Consider the following 6,239-nt stretch of genomic DNA (forward strand, 5'->3'; position numbering starts at 1 on the left):
ACATAAATAGGAGGAAATCACGCTTATTTTCATAACCATCAAGGTGAAATTTAGTATTCCCTTGCATAATGCTAAATGAAATAAATCAGACTCAGAAAGTTAAATATTGCATAGTTTCTCTTATATGAAAAACCCCAAATATAAATAATTTAAGGAGCAAAATAAAGATAGATGACATAAAACAAAGAGTTAGACGTTGTGGACATTTGAAAGGGATCTGGAGATGGAGGGAGATGGAAAAAAAGGGAGGGGGAAGAAGTAAAAGTATCAAGATTTTATATATATATTATATGATATATTATATAATGTATTACAAACATATACTAATAAAAATGAATTTAGGTAACAAAGCACAGTAGTATGAGGTGTATCACTGACTGTCATTTTTCAGTTGTTGCAGATATCCCACATATTGTTTATACTCATCATTATACTGATATTATGACAGTTCATGGACTCACATCTGAACCTGGGCATTTAGCGCATTAATAGAGGTATACTATTTCACTATATCACAAACTTGCTTCAAAGTATTTTCATAGTTGTATTTCAGCTTAACTGATTTTCTTTTAAATCATAATTTATTTTTCACCTTTAAAAATATAACTCTGAGAAGAGGATTCTTGGGCTTCATCATGTCAAAAGGGTTCCTGACACAAAAAGTTTTAAAACCCCTGTCTGACAGACCTAATTATAGATGATATCCCACTCAGAGATGAAACCAAGCCAACTGGGACAAGGCAGAATAAGTAGCCAATGATACTCTTGCATTAAGTCTTCACTAAAATATCTAATTTCTTTATAATCTGAGATCTCTACTGAGTATGTTGTGTCTCTCAAAACATAAACTTGCAGATCCATTTTATTTTACATTACTTTAATCAAACTTTAACTATGTCCTTTCTATGAGATCCACAACTTGGGCACTGCCTAACCTCTCCCCACCTTGTTCATAAGGTCTCTGGGTCCTGTCTTTGGGTTTCAGATATATCAGATAAGCATATTTGCTGAGGAGGACAATGACCTATGATTTTTCTGAAGAAAATGAATTTTTGTATTAGTTAATTTTCTTGTAACTGTAACAAAGTACCTGAAGCTAGGAACTTACAAATACAAAGATTTATTTAGCTCACAATTTTCGAGGCTGAAAGTCCAAACAGCACAGTGCTGGCTCTAGCAAGGGCCCCTCTGTTTACATCACTTTATGGCAGATGATATGACAGTGGTACATATATATGTTAGAGTGAGAGATCACAAAGAAAGAAAGAAGACAGAGAGACAAGGTAGGGGCCAGCCTAGCCACTTCCCACTAGGCCCCACCTCTACACCACTACAATGAGGACCAAGCTTTCAGTACATGAACCCTTGAGGGACAAATCACATACAGCAAGTGTTCCCCCTAAGAAAGGGATGGTATTAAGAGTAATGGGTATGAGGCCCCTTATAGATGTCTTGTTACCAGTTTGGCAGCCTGTACTTAGACAATATTTTTCCCTCTCTGACCCAATCTTGAAGTCTCTAACAAGTTTCTCCTATTCCAACTCCTGGCAACTGTATTTATGCACTTAGTATCCTGAACTCTGTGGAAAAGAAGATCCATATTTTGTGAGCTACTGAATCCTTCATCCTTTTGGGGCCCCCATTAAGGAAAAGGTTACAAGACTACACATAGAAAATTAGGCATAGGTTCTAAGGAGGAACCCATGCAATTAGGAGAATGTTACCATGGTGAGAGGGTCTGGGGAAAACTGGAGGACCTCTACAACCAGGGAAAATAGGGACCCAAGCTTCGCCACAAGGCCACCATCTTAAGAAGATTGTTTAATGTATCTAACATGAAAACGTATGAAAGGATTTTCTAAACTAAAAGGTGCTAAGAAAGTGTGAATTGTGCTTTTGTTATGCTCTAAGAAGTCTTCTCACAGAGATGTCTCTCTTTGCAGCTCCTTATCAGGCAAGTCCTCAGAAGAAAGAAGTGGCAGTACAAGCCATGGGCATTATCCTTTCCCCAAGACTAGAACATGCTGACAGTTACTGTATCTTCCTAAGTTGCAATCAGAATGGTCTGTACACTAATTTAATTAAAAGGAAGTAGAATAATAAAATGACTTTTAACTTAAAAATGCAAATATAGCAGTGTATTACAGTTTTCCTGAAAAGCACTTTGACAGAATGTTAAAAACTTAAAAGATGAACATGGTTACCTACCCTTAGGAAATGATTAGAGACTAAGGAATATTTCAGCAGGCTCATTTGCCATTTAAATAAGTGGAAAACTAAATGTACAATGTCTAATATTAGATGAATAAATAATTTATAGCAGGCTATAATAATTAGTGGATCCAGATAATAGGCTAATAAGGATTCATTAAAATTCTAAAATATTTCTTCAAATGAATGTATTTATGATACAATGTTATAAAAATTGTGTGCAGAATAAAACTTTAAATTTAAAAATAAGCACAGGACAAGGTTCCTAGTTATATGTAGATGTTGGTTATCTGAGTAATTGTTACTTCTGTATTCTTTTGTGTATTTTCTAATCTTTCCACAAGAGACATATAGCATTACCATAATTATAAAAATAATAATTTTAAAAATTGAAAGAATTTGACCTGAAATTGGAGATACCTATTATACATAAAAATTTTGGCTTCAAAATGAGAACTAAGATCATCTGTCATGTGAAGGTACAAGATCGCAATGATGAATGTAACTGTACTGTATACTTAAAAATTACCAATGAACTCAAGGTAAAAAAAAAAATTTGGTTTCAGATGTACTTCGGTAGCAGTATCAGTCAACTTTGCTGGCAAGTGACTGGGATCAGGTTTACTAGAATTTTAAAAAGTCCTGTGTCTGAGAGCAGTAGACAGTAACAGCTTAGTTTTATAAAGCAGTAAAAGGATGGGTAAATGGAGTCTGATTCTACCAGCCTGTCTGCCTTTAAAATTGTGTGCTATTTGTGTTAACTACTCATGCTTGCTTGACAGATCAAGGGGCACCCTGCAGATCCTCAGATGGCAAGAACTTGGATAGTAATTTAAATCCACAACAGATGGAAACTGCTGCCACAGAAGGTCACTCAAAATATTAGCTGCTTTATCTCCATAAAGCTACAGAGAGAGGAAAGAAGTTACAGGCCTTCCACAAGATAGTGCATTTGGTTTATTCCAGACCACTCCTCTCAGTATGCTCGAAAGGCAAAGCACATACAAGAGCAGATTTTCAATTAAATCTCTCACAAAAGACCATCGGGACCAATGTTGGAGAGTGACAGCAAGGCTGAAAGTTAAAGAAAAACATTGAATTGGGAGTTTTTATAAAGGTATAATATCTCAAAGCCCTACAGATACAAATGCATACCATCTAGTTCTCAGCAATTCTGAACCTTAAATGGTTCTGTATGAAATTTAAATGATAAAGTTCATAACATTGGTGGTAGAATATTCAAAGTGTTTAGATGTGTTCCTGTGAATTTCTTTACAGATGAGTTTTTCTTTTTAAGACTGAAAAGGGTACCAGCTTTGATAAATAAAAAGAAAAACTATTTCAGTATTGGAGTTAAAGTATCAAGGATATTTTCCAAATTTTAATAAGGTATTTGAATGTATGAATGGGATATTTTTAATGAGTAAAAAGTGATGAAGTCCTAGGATGTGAACTGAATTTAGAATACATGATAACAATTGGGCTCTAAGGATCATGGTTTATATTGCTTCCCCTGCCTCAAAAATATGCTTCACGATAGAGGGGTTATGGCAGTCATAATAATTAGGACCAGTTGAATAAGTAGTGGCATAGAAGTGAGTGGAAACAGAAATAATAATAAATCATTTAAAAATTTATAAATTCTTACTTAGAACTTAAAAACAATCTAATAATGATTTTGCTTTATATACTTAAAGAATGAGTTATTGAAAATAAACAAGTCTTTTATAAATAATGCTTATTTACTATACTTTTGAAACCACATCTGATACCTTGACATCTGTTGTCTGATCTTCTAGAGGGTCTTTAAAAATATAAGCTATTTCTGCCATAGATAAATTTTCAGAGTGAAAACTGTATAGAACTAAGAAATAAGTAACTAAAAGATTTTCTGCTTAAGCAAAAAGGACTATGCTTAAGCCTTAATACAACTATACAGACAATCTTGACTATACTCCACAGAGAATTCAAAAGCTGCAATTTCCAAACACATGGACCACTCCCTTGAATAAATCAAATGCAAAGCACTTGAAACTTTGGCCTGGACTTGATGGCTCAAGTAGTTTAAGTGTCATTTGTTTTCATGATGACAATAATGCAGAGGTTGAGCTGTGGACCTCTGCTATGAAGCAGAGTAAGAAATTAGGGAATTTCTAGATACATTCCATCTTTTTAGGTGTCAGTTCAGTGCAGTAAACATTTATGTGATGGCTAATTTTATGGGTTAACTTAATTGAGCTAAAAGATTCCCAAATAAATAGTAAAGCATTATTTCGAGATATGTCTGCAAGGGTGTCTCTGGCAGAGACTAGCATTTCAATCAGTAGACTGAGTAAAGAAAAATCCACTCTTAGCAATGTGGGGGTATCATCCATCAATTAAAAGCCTGAATAGAACATAGAGACAGAGAAAGAGGAAATTCTTGAGTTGGGTCAACCATCTTCTCTTGTCTGGTTCTTAGATCTTTGGCTTTGACCTGGAAGTTGTATCACCAGCTCCCTGGCTCTTGGGACTTTGGACTCAGTCAGAACTATATCACCAGTTTTCCTTGTTCTCTGCTTTTAAATGGTAGATCATAGGAGTCCTTGGCCTCTATAACTGTATGAGCTAGTATTCATAATAAATCTCCTCATTCATATCCTACTGGTTCTGTTTTTCTGGAAAACATGGGTTAAAATCATTTGTTTGGGTGCCTATTATATGCAAAACAATGAAAGACTGTGACAAATAAGACAGACTTTATCTCAACTTTTTATACTTCATAATGCTCAGCCTCAGTATCAACTTAGATATGTAACAAAAATAATGTCTCATTTGATAGTCACTGTCTTAATCCTCAACTTAAAATGTCACATGACTCAAACCCCTGTTCACAAATGATTAGACAACAGATGGACACAAGATCCAGGACCAATCAGTGAAATACTTGCTTAAGCATAAGACTTGAGAGTTTCAGTGTTGAATGCAATTACGGATGGTGGACAAATGAACCCAGAGGGCATCAAAACTAGAGTCAGCATCTTAGTAACTAACTCATAACTGCTTTCAAATATGTGTTCAGCTGTTACCGAGAACTATACATTTATACATAGAGTTAGCCAGTCTGTAGATGAAAGCAGGAAAATGGAGTAGCTGTCTACAGCAAAAACTGATACAGATTCTGGCACTCCAGAAGAAATAAAGGGTGTAATTTGGTCCATAATTTTCAGGTTTCAGTCACTGTGGGACTCAGGTCCTCTTTATCTTCCAACCTTGAAGAGTTGGTGAGAAGTGTATTAGGTCCTTTCAGAAAACTCCCCATTTTCTTGAGTCAGTTTGAGTGCATCTATATTTCTTGAGCAATGAGTCTTGCACAATATCTTAGGGCTAAGGCAGTTCTGGATGCCTACAGACTCCTTTGAGGATTAATATGTATTGGATCACTCTGGAATTGCAGAATTATAGGGGTTGCCTAGTGTTGGTCAGCTTTCCCATTGCTGGAACAAAATACATACATAAAATCTACAAACTAAGGAAGAGAGAGGTTTAATATGGATCATAGTTTCAGAGGTTTCATTCCATAGTCAGCTGGTTCTGAGGCAAACACATCATGCAGGACGTGGTGGGGGAAAACTGCTCAACTTACGTATGGCATTTAGGAAGCAAAGAGGACAAAAAGGGCCAGAGAGGAAGGAGACGGGGACCAAATATATTCCCCAAGCTCACACCCCAGAAATGTGCTTTGCTAAACTCTTAGGTGTCTATCAAAGGAATCAAGTTAACAATGAAGACTAAGCATCACAACTTGTATTGAAAAAAACAAAGTTAGAAAAACATCTGTTTTCCTTTGCCTAACTTATTGAGTCCTCTAGAATTAGGTCCCAAATTAATGATCTAATATTGCTTCCTACACATTGACTTCTCTAATTGGGTCACTCTCAAGAACTGTTATATCTAATTGTAGTGATGGGTTTTTCTCCCTTCTTTTCCATAACCTTTTTTTAACTTAAATAAAAAATTCCTTTATTTGAAGAACTCAAGTCCTACTT

The 6,239-nt window shown here is 35.4% G+C and overlaps 1 long non-coding RNA gene across 1 annotated transcript; it reads left to right on the forward strand.

Annotated features, from left to right (window-relative positions):
• The first annotated feature begins 398 nt into the window (after positions 1-398).
• Positions 399-3,432, forward strand: LOC117284735. Its single transcript, XR_004515814.1, has 3 exons — positions 399-494; positions 1,944-2,063; positions 2,994-3,432. It is a non-coding gene; the product is annotated as an uncharacterized LOC117284735 (long non-coding RNA).
• Positions 3,433-6,239: the final 2,807 nt, after the last annotated feature.

This window comes from Fukomys damarensis, unplaced genomic scaffold (genome assembly GCF_012274545.1).
Source record: "Fukomys damarensis isolate Sample0158 unplaced genomic scaffold, DMR_v1.0_HiC HiC_scaffold_39, whole genome shotgun sequence".
NCBI lineage: Eukaryota > Metazoa > Chordata > Mammalia > Rodentia > Bathyergidae > Fukomys > Fukomys damarensis.